Raw genomic sequence first — 16,844 nt, 5'->3', positions numbered from 1 at the left:
TGCCTATGTTTTCCTCTAAGAGTTTTATAGTTTCTGGTCTTACATTTAGGTCTTTAATCCATTTTGAGTTTATCTTTGTGTATGGTGTTAGGAAGTGTTCTAATTTCATTCTTTTGCATATTGCTGTCCAGTTTTCCTGGCACCATTTTTGAAGAGGCTGTCTTTGCCCCAATGTATATTCTTGCCTCCTTTGTCAAACATAAGGTACTCATAGGTGCAAGGGTTTATTTCTGGGCTTTCTATCTTGTTCCATTGGTCTATGTTTCTGTTTTTGTGCCAATATCATATTGTCTTGATGACTGTGGCTCTGTAGCATAATCTGAAGTCAGGAAGATTGATTCCTCCAGCTCCATTATTCATTTTCAAGACTACTTTGGCTATTCTGGGTCTTTTGTGTTTCCATACGAATTGTGAATTTTTTTATTCTAGTTTTGTGAAAAATGCCATTGGTAATTTGATAGGGATCATGTTGAATCTGTAGATTGCATTTGGTAGAATAGTCATTTTCACAATATTGATTCTTCCTACTCAGAAACATGGAATATCTCTCCATCTGTTTATGTCGTCTTTGATTTCTTTCATTAGTGTCTTATAATTTTCTGCATACAGTTCTTTTTTCTCTGTAAGTAAGTTTATTCCTGGATATTTAATTCTTTTTGTTGCTATGGTGAATGGGATTGACTCCTTAATTTCTCTTTCTGATTTTTCACTTTTAGTATATAGAAATGCAAGTGATTTCTGCATATTGATTTTATATCCTGCAATTTTGCTAAATTCACTGATTAGTTCTAGTAATTTTCTGATACTATCTTTAGGGTTTTCTGTGTAGAATATCATGTCATCTGCAAACAGTGAGAGCTTTACTTCTTCTCTTCCAAGCTGGATTCCTTTTATTTCTTTTTCTTCTCTGATTGCTGTAGCTAGGATTTGAATAATAGTTAAATAGGAGTTGAATAATAATTGTGAAAGTGGACACCCTTGTTTTGTCCCTGATCTTAGGGGGAATGCTTTCAGTTTTTCACTGTTGAGAATAATGTTTGCTGTAGGCTTATCATATATGGCCTTTACTATGTTGAGGTAGGTGTCTTCTATGCCCATTTTTTGAAGAGTTTTAATCATAAATGGGTGCTGAATTTTGTCAAAGGTTTTTTCTGCATCTATTGAGATTATCATATGGTTTTTATCTTTCAATTTGTTAATATGGTGTATCACACTGATTGATTGTGTGTGTTGAAGAATCCTTGCATCCCTGGAATAAACCCAACTTGATCATGGTGCACGGACTTTTTGATGTGTTGCTGAATTCTGTTTGCTAAAGTTTTGTTGAGGAATTTTGCATCTATGCTCATCAGTGATATTGGCCTGTAACTTTCTTTTTTGGTGTTGTCTTTGTCTGGTTTTGGTATCAGGGTGATGGTGGCCTTGTAGAGTGAGCTTGGAAGTGTTCCTTCCTCTGCAAGTTTTTGAAAGAGTTTTAGAAGGAGAGGCATTAGCTCTTCTCAGCAGTGTGTACATATCTATCCCAAACTCCCTAACCATCTCTTCCCCTCATTCTTCCCCCCCTGGCCACCATAAGTTTGTTCTCTAAGTCTGTGAATCTGTTTCTGTTCTGTAAATAAGTTCATTTGTATTTTTTTTTTTTTTAGATTGTACATATAAGGGATGTCATAGGCTATTTCTCCTTTTCTGTCTGACTTACTTCCCTCAGTATGATAATCTCTAGGTCCATCCACGCTGCTGTAAATGGCATTAGTTCATTCTTTTTAATGGCTGAGTAATATTCCATAGTATATATATACTACATCTTCTTTATCTGTTTCTTTGTTGATGGACATTTAGGGGCTTTCATGTCTTGGCTATTGTAAACAGTGCTACAATGCACATTGGGGTGCATATATCCATTCAGGCTGTGTTTTTCTCCAGTCATATACCCAGGAGAGGAATTGCTGGGTCATCTGGTAGCTCTATTTTTAGTTTTTAAGGAACCTCCATACTGCTCTTCATAATGGCTGCACCAATGGAGAAAGTTCTCTTTTGAGAACCAAAGGAAGGTTCTCTTTTCTTGGAGTGTTGATTTATAACTAGGTGGCTCAAATATTCTTCAGTCATCCCTGGATATAGATTACAGTTAACTTGCTTACATAAATACAGGATGCTGTTCATATTGAGATACTTTAATGCATTTTACAGATAACAGATAGCAGATAGGCTACCCTGGTGGCTCAGAGGTTAGAATCCGCTTCAGTGCAGGACACCTGGGTTTGATCCCTGGATTGGGAAGATCCCTTGGAGAAAGGAATGGCAACCCATTCTAGAATCTTTGCCTGGAGAATTCCACGAACAGATGAGGCTGGTGGGCCAAGGTCCATAAGGTCACAAAGAGTCAGACATGATTGAGCAACTAACGCAGACAACATAACATTACCAGTGCAGGATTATGTCTCTGATGATCACTAGTGATGGTGATGAATAGCAATGACAGGCACATTAGTTTTGGCAGTAAGTACCAGTTGCTTTGTTATTGTTCTGTGCTGTGCATATCACTTCTATTAGCTATAGTTCAATACACCTGCAAGGTCTCTGTTCTCATTTTACAGGTGAAAAAAACGTATTTCAGAGAGATTATGTAACATGCCCGAGGTCACATCAGTGTGACCTCAAGCCTGTTGTACCTACAGCCTTTGAATCTGCTTCAGCTCTGAACTGCCACCCACATTGACCTTAAGAATTGGGATGAATGGGAGCTTTGTTTTTTTGTAGTTTTAGGTTTATAGTGACTTTAAGGAAGTTAACTGTGCATTTCACTGCAGGATCAGTGTGACAAATAATGGTTTCAAATCTGTAATTTGAAAGCTCAAAGTGAAGCTTATATGCCTAGCAACATTATCCTGCCAAACCTAGTGGGGCCACAGACCTGTCTCCATAGAAATTTCATTCAAGATTTTTGAGAGTTGATACCAGAGCTTTGAGATGCCAAAACTAGAGCAGCTGCAATGATAGATGAGACAGTTCACAAAAAAGTTCTCCTTCCTGGCACCTTTGATCTTTACAACTTCCTTTCCCATGCTTGGCTAAAACGGAAGAAGGAACAAAGGTGAAGTACTCCCACAGTGCCTGCCAGGAAATGGTATCTGATGATATGATCCTGAGGGCTTTACTGTGCATGTAAATTCACAAACACATTGGCAGCTGTATCATCTGGATGGTTTCCACCCCCTTCATCAGAAGAAGGTCGGGAGTTTCTTATAGTCACTGCTGCTGTACCTCTGGTGTTCAGAATACAGTCTGTCTTGTGGCTGGTCACAGTAAATGTTTATTAAATTACTCATCTTCCACAGGTAGGCGTTTTGTTCCTGGCTGAATGTTCCCAAATCCATGTGTCAAAGCCCTCAGTCCCTATGTGATGGTATTAGGAGTTGGGGACTTTGAGAGATAAGTTCAGATGGGATCATGAAGGTGGGGCTCCTCTGATAGTATTAGTGTCCTTATAAGAAGGAGAAGAGGCATGAACATCTCTCTCCTCCATGCTCACATGCCAAGGAAAGGCCATACAAGAACATAGGGAGAAAGTGGCAACCCTGGCTCTCACCAGTCACCTCCTGGTACCTTGATCTTCAACTTCCCACCTCTAGAATTGTGAGAGATAAGTGTTTGCTGTTTAAGCCAACTGGTCTATGGAATTTGTATAAAGCCATCCAAGTGAGGGCACATTTTAAACACCAGAATGGTTTCACTTAACCCAGTAAAAGCCTGTGGGGACTGAATTTTGCTCCAGCCACTTCAGGCACGTGTCAATCTTGTCTTCCAGCCTAGACAGTAGGTAGCTCAAGTGTAGGCTGCAGCCTTCGCCAGGATATCCCAGCTCTGCCTGCATTTGAGGCACCCCTGACTCCCTGAGCACTCAGGGAATTTGTCCACTTGCCTGAGGGATGTGTGACTGTGGGCACAGACCTAGGCAGGTTGGCAGAGTCGGGCTGCACCTGCAGGCTCCATCCAGCTCAGGCTCCAGGCTCCAGCTGCCTCAACAGCATCGCTGGAGGAAGGCTCGTTTGGGGTGGTAATAGGGTGACTTTGCTCCCAATAAATAGAAATTCTACTTCCCTTGCTCCGTCTCATTCCTGTTTAATTTACAGCCTGTGCAATGGAGAGAGAGGGCAGGGGATGTGAAACCATTAATAAATGTGCCTTACTTCCTTGAGGTGTCAGGGGACACAGTAGAAAAGGCTTCATCTTCAGCTCAGGGTCCATGCCAATGAGTTTGAAGCAGCGTGTAATTTCTGGCAAAGACCTTTCTGGCTCACAGATGACAAGTGAGGTCGAGTGTATGTTTTGCACTTGTTTTTAAAGCTATGACGGGCAGAGGGTTGGGAGGTGGGATGAGAGAGTAGCCCCATGTCTAAGTTCTCTCTTGTTGTCAGTGACCTCAGGCTGTCTCTTTCTGGGTGATGAGCCTTGCTGGGACCTGGGAGGTCTGAGTGACTGCTTTTGGATACCAGTGCTGTGCTGTCACCAACTCTCATTTAGACTGCTGATAAAATGGTCACATGATTCATTTTCCAAACATGGACACTTTTGAGAATCAGAGTATTAATTATGTGGGACAAAAGGTGAAACCAGGACTGTCCTGGGCAAACTGGAATATAATGTGTACCTTAGCCAGTGACCTCTAACATTTATCACTTGCAATGAAATTTTCAGATCATGGGACTTCCCTGGTAGTCTAGTGGCTAAGATGTCATGCTCACAATGCAGGGGCCTGTGTTTGATCCTTGGTCAAGGAACTAGATCCTGCGTGCTGCAACTAAGATTGAAGATGACGTGTGCCACAACTAAGACCCGGTGCAGCTGAATAGATAAATATTTTTAAAAAACAAAGCTTCAGGCCACCTCCCTACTTTCAGAAATTTCCTACTAGCCACTGCAGCAAAGGAGAAAGCCTTTCCTCTGGGCTCACCTAAGCGCTTTGCTCTTCTAACAGATGTTGACTGAGGATCTCCTCTGGGGACACAGTTGTAGAGAAGTCACGGTTCTTGATCTTGTATCACTTACAGTCTAATTCAAGTGTGGTCTTGGATGGACAAACGATGGCCACGACATCGCTTCTTACCCACTGAGCCACCAGGCAAGTCCTTCTGGTACATCCTTAAGTGCACTGGGACTCTGGGGGCAAGGAGTGGGGTAAGAGTGCTAAGGAAGTCCTCAGAGGAAGACAGCCAAGCTCGGGAGAAAGACATGGGTTCCAATTCTGACTGTCGCGCCTGACTTGGGGCCATGCAGCAAGAGGCCTAGGCTCTCCAACAAACAGCAACAGCTACAGACTGCCTGATGCTGAGTCCCAGCTTGCTCATTCTTTGTCCTCTGAAAGTGAAAGAAAATGTGTCATTCTCTCAGTTGTGTCTGATTCTTTGCAACCCCATGACTATAGCCCGCCAGGATCTTTTCTGTCCGTGGAATTCTCTAGGCAAGAATACTGGAGTGAATAGCCATTCCCCTTTCCGGGGGTTCTTCCTGACTCAGGAACCCAGATCTCCCACATTGCATTCAGATTCTTTACCGTCTGAGCTGCCAGGAAATCTTGCTCATTGCTCGTCCTCTTAGTAACACTCAAATAGATAGTCTTATCTCCATTTTGCAGTTGAGGCTCAGAAAGAATTAGTGACCTGCCAATGACCCCATTGGAGGTAAAAAGCAAGTTTCTATCAATATTTGAACCTAAGTTGATACTACAGTCTCCCCCACAGGAGCTGCAGGAGACATGGGTTCAGTCTCTGGGTTGGGAAGATCCCCTGGAGGAGGGCATGGCAGCCCCCTCCAGCATTCTTGCCTGGAGAATCCCATGGACAGAGGAATCTGGTGGGCTACAGTCCACGGGGTTGCAAAGAGTTCCACATAACTGAAGCAACTGGGTCACACGCACTCTCCTCATAGCTGTTCCACTATTCCAGTGGTTCCGGCACCAGCAGAAGCAGCCTCACCTGGAACCTTGTTCAGAATGCGAATTCTTTCTTTCTACTTTATTCTTTTTATTTTAGTTAATTAAGTCATTAAAAATTTATTTTATTAAAGGTCAGTTGATTTGCCAAGTTGTATCAGTTTCCGCTGTACCGCAAAGTGAGTCCGTTGTACATATACATTCTTCTACATGTTCTTTTCCATCAGGGTTTATCTCAGGGTATTAGACATAGTTCCCTGTGCTATACAGTAGGACCGTGTTGTTTATCCATTCTATATACAATAGTTTGCATCTGCTAATGCCAAACTCTCTGTCCATCCCCCACCACTCCCGTCTCCCCTTGGCAACCACAGATCTGTTCTCTGTGTCTGCGAGTCTGTTTCTGTTTCATAGATGAGTTCATTTGTGTCATATTTTGGATTCCACATATAAGTGATATCATATGGTGTTTGTCTGACTTTTTTCACTTAGTTTGATCATCTCCAGGCTCATCCATGTTGCTGCAAATGGCATTATTGCATTTTTTAAGACTAAGTAGTGTTTCTTTGTATAGATGTGTAAAAGCATGTGTATATTTGTGTATCTCACATCTTCTTAATCCAATTGTCTGTTGATGGACACTCAGGTTGTGTCCACGTCTTGGCTTGCCAATCGTTAGCCTGCTAAGTATTTGGAACATAGTAAATAGAAGGTTCAAAGAGTGAGGAAAACCATCTGTCTGGGCAGGGGAGGGCATTTTGGGTGACCGGGTGCTGCACAACCGGCTGCTAGCAGGGTACGGAGCCGTCCTCCCATCGTCTTCTTTCCCGTCTGCAGGAGATGATCATGGTCACTATTACTGGTGAGACACCTGCTCAGGGTAATGAACGTTCAGTTTACTGCAGTCAGCAATGAGCGGCTCCTTGTAATTGGCTCATAAGAATGACAAGGTGTTGAAAGCACAGTTAAGGCCTTTCCAATTCACATGTGCCATTAGCAGGAGCTCATTAAAGACACGCACGAAGAGAAAGTGTAAATACAGAAGCCTGCTGTTTGTAATTACAGCGGTACATCTGACCGCCTCCTCCCAGGGCTCAGCCGGGAGGGGCTCCAGATGCTGGCACCGCCTGGCCCCTGAGTTTCTGCCTCTTTATTTATGCCATTTCTCGGGGTGCACATCTCTGTGGAGCTGCAGGTGGGCTAGGATGCAACTTACAGAGTGGCAGTGATACATGTACATGACCCAGCTGGGTAGTTCCAGCCCAGTCTGTGGGGTCCCAATAGCCCCCCTTTCCTGCTGGCTATTGAGGGCACAGCCTGGAACCTCAGTGTGGGCCGAGTGACCTTGCAGGTCATGTGATGCAGAATTCTTTGGCCTGTCTTCCCTGCTATAAAAATAAAAGTAACTGACAACCAAGATTACCAAAAAACTGCCTCTACTATACATAAAACAGATAATCAATGAGGACCTACTGTATAGCATGGGCAACTACACTCAATATTTTGTAATAACCTATTTTAGGGAAAAAAATCTTAGAATACATATATCTATAACTGAATCACTTTGTTGTACATCTGAAACCAGCACAAATTATAAACCCACTATACTTCAATTAATAAAACGTGCTTAATGTATAGTCAAGAAATATCTATTGAGTGATTCCTCTATGCCAGGCTCCATTTTGGGACATTCTGCTTTGATTTTAACATGTTTCTAACTAGAGGTGTTCCTGAAGCCAGCTGTCTACAAAGGCAACTCAGTAAACCCAGCTGCATGGTGTGATCCAAGGTGCAGAGAAAGGCATCTTTTTCTATATTAAAAAAATCCTACCAAACAATGAAACATTCTAAAGACAACAGAAATGTCTCAGTGTATCCTGAGGGGAGAGGATGTTTTAAGGAATCCCTTGAGACTGAGATGAGTTTTTGTATGAACTCTGCCCTTCTGGCAGGTGCTCTGATGGGGGCCGAGTGGTCCAAGACACTGGGTCTGCTCTGCGGTCTTTGTGGTCCAGGGCTGATATTTTTTAAAAATATTCTTTTTCATTATGGTTTATCACAGGATACAGAACATAGTTCCCTGTGCGATACAGTAGGAATTTCTTGTTTGTCCATCTTATATATAATAATTTGCATCTGCTAATCCCAAACTCAGTCCATCCCCCATCACGCCTACCCCTCTTTGGTACCCACAGGTCTGTTCTCCACGTGAGTCTGTTTTGTAGATAAGTTCATTTGTGTTATATTTTCTGTTGTTTAGTCACTAAGTCATGTCCAACTCTTGTGACGCCATGGACTGCAGCTCACCAGGCTCCTCTCTCCTCCACTATCTCCGGAAGTTTCCTCAAATTTATGTCCATTGAGGTGGTGATGCCATCCAACCATCTCATCCTTTGTCAACCCCTTCTCTTCCTGCCCTCAATCTTTCCCAGCATCAGTGTCTTTTCCAATGAGTCAGCTCTTTGCATCAGGTGGCCAAAGTGTTGGAGCTTCAGTTTCAGCATCAGTCCTTCCAGTGAATATTCAGGGTTATTTCCTTTAGGATTGACTGGTTGGATCTCCTTGCAGTCCAAGGGACTCTCAAGAGTCTTCTCCAACACCACAGTTCAAAAGCAACAATTCTTCAGTGTTTAGCCTTCCTTATGGTTCAACTCTCACATCTGTACATGATTACTGGAAAACCGATAGCTTTAACTGTAGGGACCTTTGTTGGCAAAATAATATCTCCGCTTTTTAATATGCTGTCTAGGTTTGTCATAGCTTATCTACCAAGGAACAAGTGTCTTTTAGTTTCATGGCAGCAGTAACCTTTCATAGAGATTTTGGAGCCCCCCAAAATAAAGTCTGTCACTGTTTTTCTATCTATTTGACATGAAGTTATGGGACCAGACGCCATGATCTTCATTTTTTGAATGTTGAGTTTTAAGTCACTTTTTTCACTCTCTTTTTTCACCTTCATCAAGACGCTGTTTAGTTCCTCTTTGCTTTCTGCCATAAGGGTGGTGTCGTCTGCATATATATAAGGTTATTGATATTTCTGCCAGCAATCTTGATTCTAGCCTGTGTTTCATCCAGCCCAGCATTTCCCATGATGTACTCTCAATATAAGTTAAATAAAGAGGGTGACAATATACAGTCTTGACATACTTCTTTCCCAATTTTAAACCAGTCTGTTGTTCCTTGTCCAGCTCTAACTGTTATTTCTTGTCCTGTATAGAGGTTTCTGAGGAGACAGGTAAGTGATCTGGTATTCTCATCTCTTTAAGAATTTCCCACAAATTTTAGATTCCACATACAAGTGATATCATATGCTATTTGTCTTTGTCTGACTTATCTGCCTCCTGAGAAAACTGTGTGCAAGTCAAGAAGCAACAGTTAGAACTGGACATGGAACAACAGACTGGTTTCAAATCAGGAAAGGAATACTTCAAGGCTGTGTATTGTCACCCTGCTTATATACCTTATATGCAGGGTACATTATGTGAAATGCTGGGCTGGATGAAGAACTAAAAAGCCTCTTGATGAAAGTGAAAGAGGAGAGTGAAAAAGTTGGCTTAAAACTCAACATTCTGAAAACTGAGATCATGGCATCTGGTCCCATCGCTTCATGGCAAATAGATGGGGAAATAATGGAAACACAGACTTTATATTTTGGTGCTCCAAAATCACTGCAGATGGTGACTGCAGCCATGAAACTAAAAGACACTTGTTCCTTGGAATAAAAGCTATGACCAACCTAGACAGCATATTAAAAAGCATAGACATTACTTTGCTGACAAAGGTCCATCTTGTCAAAGCTATGGTTTTTCGAGTAGTCATGTATGGATGTGAGAGTTGGACTGTAAAGAAAACTGAGCACCAAAGAATTGATGCTTTTGAACTGTGGTGTTGGAGAAAACACTTGAGAGTCCCGTGGACTGCAAGGAGATCAAACCAGTCCATCCTAATGGAAATCAACCCTGAATATGCATTGGAAGAACTGATGCTGAAGCTCTAATACTGTGTTCACCTGATGCAAAGATCTGACTCCCTAGAAAAGACCCTGATGCTGAGAAAGTTGAAGACCGGAGGAAAAGGGGATGACAGAGGATAAAATGGTTGGATGGGATCCCTGACTCGACGGACATGAGTTTGAGTAAGCTCCAGGAGTTGGTGATGGACAGGGAGCCCTGGCATGCTGCAGTCCATGGGGTTGCAAAGAGTCGGACACAAATGAGCGACTGGACTGATTTAGTTCACTTAGTATAAGAATCTCTAGGTCCACCCATGTTGCTGTAAATGACATCATTTCATTCTTTTTTATGACTGAGTAGTGTTCTATTTTGTATATGTACCACCTCTTCTTTGTTCAAATTCATCTGTTGATAGACATTTAGTTTGCTTCCATGTCTTAGCCGTTGTTAATAGTGCTGCAATGAACACTGCAGTGAGTTATCTTTTCAGATTATAGCTTGTCCGAATATACAGGGCATGACATGACCCTTTAATGGCACAGGTATACTGTCTGTCTGTTCATATATTGTATATGTTTGAGTTTTATATACAAAAAGAGTAAGATGTTTTTCACCTCCTTCAAACATCCCCAGTGCAACGCAGACACGTAGATGGTAAATGATGCTGGTGAAGACAAAGACTCACAGAGGTATTAAGAGATGGCCATAGGTGTCACTGAGCAGGGCTCACTCTGTGCTGGGTGCCGTCCCAAGTGCTTTAGACCCGGGGTCCCCACTCCAGGCCTTGGACTGGTATTGGGCTATGGCCTGTTAGGAGCTGGGTTGAAGAGCAGGAAGTGAGCGGTGGGTGAGTGAGTGAAACTTCATCTGCTACTCCCCATTGCTCACATTAGCACCTGAACCATCCCTCTGACTTCCCCGGCCCGTGATAAAACTGTCTTCCGAGAAATTGGTCCCTGATGCCAAAAAAGTTGGGGGGGGTACTCTCAAGAGTCTTCTCCAACACCACAGTTCAAAAGCATCAATTCTTCGGAGCTCAGCTTTCTTTATAGTCCAACTCTCACATTCCAGAGGGATGGGATGGGGAGGGAGGTGGGAGGGGGGTTCGGGATGGGGAACACATGTAAATCCATGGCTGATTCATGTCAATGTATGGCAAAAACCACTACAATATGGTAAAGTAATTAGCCTCCAACTAATAAAAATAAATGAAAAAAAACAATACAAATGAATTTACATACAAAACAGAAATAGACTCACAGACACAGAAAACAATCTTATGGTTACCAAAGGGGAAAGGGGATGAGGGATAAATTAAGAGCTCAGGATTAACCTATACACAATATTATATGTAAAATAGATAACCAATAAGCATAGGGAACTATATTTAGTACCTTATAATAACCTATAATGGAAAAGAATAATCCACCTATATTTCAATAAAAAAAATACAAAAACTATGTAGGTGATTAAGATGTTTAGTTCACTGGTCTAGCTAAAGCTAGTCAACAGTTAAGACAAGTACAGTCCATATCTACCAAAATGATAACAAAAGCATTTGCCTTCCTCCATTATTTCATTGCTAGGAATTTATTCAGAGACAATCCCAGATGCACATGACATTATAACTACAGTACTTATTAAATTTTACTTATAATGGGAAACGGGAAACCTGTGACAAAAACAATAGGCTTTCAAATTACATTTCTTTTGATCCAGACATAATCAGATTTGCCAACAAATGTTTATCTAGATCCCAAGGATAGCTGCATAATGGTGAAAAGCTGGAAATATCTTAATTTTCACAATTAGGTTGGGTGAATAAAAATGTACTTTATCTACACATGATATATACCATATCATCATTAAATGATGATAAAGATGAATATTTAATGGTGGAGGAACAGTCTTCCTGTTGTGTGAAGTGAATAAAAACACAATCTGAGTCAACAGATCTTTAATGGATGCTTATTGTGTGTCTCCAGGCAGCGCTCTAGGCCCTAGGAAGGTATTAGTGAGAACAAAAAACAACAAAACCCTGACATAATCGTGGAGATGACAGTTTAGTGTGGGGAGAGAGGTGATTTTATGGCATGTTAGGAGGTTAAAAGTGTGACAGAAAGTAGATCCCTCTAAGGAAGATAGAGGATGGTGAGGGTGTGTAGGGGTGGTGAGTGGAGGGTTTTCAGTCTGAAAAAAGCCTCGGTCTGGACAGCCTCACTGAGAAGGTAGCATTTGGGTTAAGATTGAGGGAGTGAATAAACAACAGATTCCTACTGTGTAGCACAGGGAACTGTATGATAAACCATAGTGGAAAAGAATATGGAAAATAGTGTATTGGGTTGGTCAGAAAGTTCATTTGGGGTTTTCCTTAAGATGCTAAGAAAAAACTCAAATGAACTTTTTGGCCAACCCAGTATTTGTTTGTGTAACTGAATCACTTTGCTGTATAGAAGAAATGAACACAGCATAGTAAATCAACTATATTCCAATAAAATAAATTAAAAAAAGATCAAAGGCGGGTGGAGGAGTGACCATGGGATAGGAAAGTCCCCAGTTGAAGGGGGCCTCGCAGGGGCCCTGGGGCCACCTGTACATGGCTTATCCAGGGACCCGTGAGGGGCCCCGTATCGCTGGAGTCAGGCAGAGGAGGCATGAGGCCCAAGCTGTGAGGGCAGTGTGATCACAGAGGGTCCCAAGAGCCATCGCCAGCGATTCTACTTTTGCTTGAAGAGAGATGGGAGGGATGTTTTCTGCGTTTATAATATTCTATAGCTGCGCTGTCCAGTATGACAACCTCTTACTCCTCGTCGCTGCTGAGAACTTGAATTGTGGCTACTTTGAGTTCATTGTAACTGTAAAATACACGCTGGGCTCAAAGGCCAAATTCAACACTGCTGCTGCTGTTACTGCTGAGTTGCTTCACTCATGACCGACTCTTTGCGACCCCACGGACTGTGACCCGCCAGGCTCCTCTGTCCATGGGGTTCTCCAGGCAAGAATACTGGAGTGGGTTGCCATGCCCTTTTCCAGGGGATTTTCCCGGCCCAGAGATCAAACCTGCATTTCCTGTGGCTCCTGCATTACAGGCAGATTTTTTGCTAGTCAACCACGGGGGGAAGCCCAAGTCTGCATTCTTTAGTATAAAAATAATTCAAAATATCTTCATCATTTTTATATTTACACATTGAAATGGCAATACTTTAGATATATGGACTTTTTTTACTTTGTAAAAATAATTCATTTATTTTTATCTGAAATGCAGTGGATTTTTCCCATTTGTGCTTTCTTGTCATATGGGCTATGAAGAAGAGCAGGTTTAAACATGTGTGATCATTCTTGTCACCTCCTGTCCACTGTCTTCTGGTCAGCTGTTGTTTCAGCAGCTTTTCTTTGTGACAGCAGCCAGCAACAGTAGGGGGACTTCTGGACTTTCTATTTGTGTCTAACCGTGGATGGATCTGGGATTGCATCTTTTGCTGCTAAAGAAGTACAGCCTCCACATGTTGGCAGTTTCTCTCCTATTGGCCTGATCAGAAAATCTTGGGCAAATTGTGAATTCTTCAAGACAGCTGCTGTTTCTTCATCCATTTCAACAGTTTCATCTTTCTTAAATGTGAAATTTGCATCAAACATTGATTTTTTCATGTCCTGTGATTCCTCCATTATAACTAACTAGTCATCTTTTAGTTGGTCCTGTCTTAGGGAATTTGAAGAGGCAAAATGTTGCAGAAACAAAGTGGCAGTCACCAATCACGCTTTCTAGTTCCTTGTTTTGAACTGTAATGAAATTGGCAGTGACCAAACGCGGAGGGCAAAGCCAATTTTTTGGGCAAGGATAGGAAGGTCTTTCCAGTACAAAGCACCAACCAGGCCCTCACCCCATAAAACTTTGTGTATCCTGATTTTCCCTGGCAATTCAAGACTAGCATAGATGTCACTGAAATATAGCCCGCCGCCATGCTTTAACACTCAATGTATCTCCTGCAGCACTTGCTGTTTATTAGGTACAAGGTTAATGACATAATTGGATATCACAATATCATAACGCTCATTCTTGATTCCAGCCTCTTCCAGTTTCTCTATGTAGCCATGAATAAAGGTCACATTGGGTGCCTGGAAGCCATATTTCTCCATGTGATATTCAATGTACTTGTTAGCCACTTCTACTGACCTTCTGTCAAGTCTATTCCAGTGACATGTCCCTTCTCACCAACCAACCAAGAGCAGAGCAATCTCGGTTAATTCCACTACCCAGGTCCAAAACCCATCAGTTTTCCAGACGCTGACAGATGACCATAATAGATGACCATATTATGACCCAGCCATAATAGCTCAAGGATGCTTCCTCGTGTTTACTCTGGAGGGCTTCCTGGATGTTTTTGTGGACAGCCTGCTACAGTGACCCCGGCATTGGCCTGCTGATGTCTTCAGCTCCTGCACGTCTTTCTGGATCTCAGTGTCGTGAGGGGTCACCATGTCGCCTCTGTCTCCAGGACTTGGATACCCTGCAGATGGCTCTTGAGGCTAGATGCTGTGTGCTGTCCTTAGTTGCTTAGTCATGTCCAACTCTCTGCGATCCCATGGACTGTCCCGCCTGGCTCCTCTGTCCATGGGATTCTCCAGGCAAGAAGATTGGAGTGGGTTGCCATGCCCTCCTCTAGGGATCTTCCCAACCCAGGGGTCGAACTCAGGTCTCCTGCATTACAGGCAGATTCTTTACTGACGGAGCCGCCAGGGGAGCTATATATATTGAATTAAATAAATATACTGTTAAAGTTAATCGAGCTGTTTCATTCTTCCTTTATGGATGTGGCTAGTAGAAAATGTAAGCTTACAGGTGTGATCCCCGCCTATTTCCACCGGACGATCCTGCTCCATAGAGAACAATGGGATTGTTCAGTCACTCAGTCGTGTCTGACTCTTTGTGACCCCATGGACTGCAGCACACCAAGCTTTCCTGTCCTTCACTGTCTCCCTGAGCTTGCTCAAACTCATGTCCATTGAGTCAGTGATGCCATCCAACCATCTCATCCTCTGTCGCCCCCTTCTCCGGCCCTCAATCTTTCCCAGCATCAGGCTCTTATTCAATGAGTTGGCTCTTCGCATCAGGTGGCCAAAGTATTGGAGCTTCAGCTTCAGCATCAGTCCTTCCAATGAGTATTCAGGGTTGATATCCTTTAGGATTGATTGTTTTCCTTGCTGTTCAGATGACTTCAATTCTATAGATGAGAGGTGGAAGCAAATGGGACCCTCGTGATTGTGTCAGAGGTGAACAGAAATGGTAGGAGATAGGATATAGATTCACATTTATTTATTTTGGGGCTGTGCTGTGTGGCTTATGGGATCATAGTTCCCCTACCAGGGACTGAACCCTTGCCTTCAGCAGTGAAAGCTTGAGTCCTAACCACTGGACCACACGGGAATTCCTAGGACATCTTTTGAATCATAAATGATACAGTTTTGGGGGCAGACTGGATGGGAGTGTGAGAGGATAACTCTAGGATTTTTAACTAGGAAGCTGGGACTGATCAGGTCTCAGCATCAGGTATTGAATTTGAGGTGTCCACAGCACAGCCAAGTAGACATGCTTGGTAGAGAGTTACGGAGGGGAGTCTGGAGCTGGGGGAGAGGGCAGGGCTGGCGAGTGAGCTTGGAGGGGCTGTTTCAAGCCCTGAGTCTAGACAAGGACCCCAGGGAAGAGAAGAGGACTGAGCCCCCAGTGCTCCAGCTCCGAGAGGCTGGAGGAAAAGGAGAAACTGCAAAGCCAGCCAAGAATGGATGGGGAAAGGGGGACTGGAGGACTGACATCCAGAAGCAGAGCAAAGAAAGAGCTTTTGGGAGGAAGGAGAGGGAAAGAGAGGCAAACACCAGAAAGAGGGCTCTTTTAGTGGAAGGCTGATGGGGATGTCTGAAGGCAGACCCACCAGGGAGGAATTTGGAGGAAGCAATTGCTGCAATTTTTTTCAAAGAAATTAGTGCAAAAAGGAGCAGAAAACTGGGAAGATAGCATTAAGATTAGGCTATGTTTCCAAATGTGAACAGTTGCACCCTTGGGATGATGAATGTGCTTCTTAAAATTTTGTTGTGACTTAGGAAAATAATTCCTGTAACAACCAGGTTAATTTTGAGCAGAAAATGTTCTAAAATCAACAGTGGAGTTTGTACAATTTCTTAATAGCTAAACCCTCTAATCAGTTCAGTTCTTAAATACAGAACTGGAAGTTGGGAGCTCCCTATGGATGTTTTCAAACTTCCCCTAAAAAATGGAGTGGCGTTATCTTTTTTACTTGGGCTGAGACACAATATTGAATTTCTCCTTAAATTACTAAGAGCTGGCCTGTCTCTAGAACGGACCTGAACAAATTGATCTACCCTCTGTCAATGAAGGGCTTTTAAAAGGATCTTCTTGCCTTTCAACATTTTTCAAGCAAATATTTTTAATTGAAGGATAATTGCTTTACAATGTTGTGTTGGTTTCTGCCACACAGCAGCATGAATCTGCCACGGGTGCACGTATGTCCGCTCCCTCTTGACCTTTCCTCCCACCTCCCACCCATCCCAACCTCTAGGTTGTCATAGAGCCCTGGTTTGAGTCACATAGCAAACTCCCACTGGCTATTTATTTTACATATGGTACCGTATATATTTCCATGCTACTCTCTCCATTTGTCCCACCCTCTCCCCCGACCCCCAATCCTGTGTCTGTAAATTTGTTCTTTATGTCTGTATCTCCTTTGCTACCCTGCAAGTAGGATCATCAGTATCATCTTTCTAGATCCCATCAGTTCAGATGCTCAGTCGTGTCCGACTCTTTGCGAGCCCATGAATCGCAGCATGTCAGGCATCCCTGTCCATCACCAACTCCCGGAGTTTACTCAAACTCATGCCCATCGAGTTGGTGATGCCATCCAGCCATCTCATCCTCTGTCATCCCCTTATCCTCCTGCCCCCAATCC

The 16,844-nt window shown here is 42.9% G+C and overlaps 1 pseudogene; it reads right to left on the bottom strand.

Moving 5' to 3' along the window:
• LOC136164213 (arsenite methyltransferase-like) overlaps positions 1–14,364 on the bottom strand; it is a 38,152-nt pseudogene extending 23,788 nt beyond the window's left edge.
• Positions 14,365–16,844: the final 2,480 nt, after the last annotated feature.

The sequence above is a fragment of the Muntiacus reevesi genome, chromosome 3 (assembly GCF_963930625.1).
Source record: "Muntiacus reevesi chromosome 3, mMunRee1.1, whole genome shotgun sequence".
Lineage (NCBI taxonomy): Eukaryota > Metazoa > Chordata > Mammalia > Artiodactyla > Cervidae > Muntiacus > Muntiacus reevesi.
Note: the sequence above shows the minus strand (reverse complement) of the source record. Positions and strands in the feature narration are given on the sequence as shown.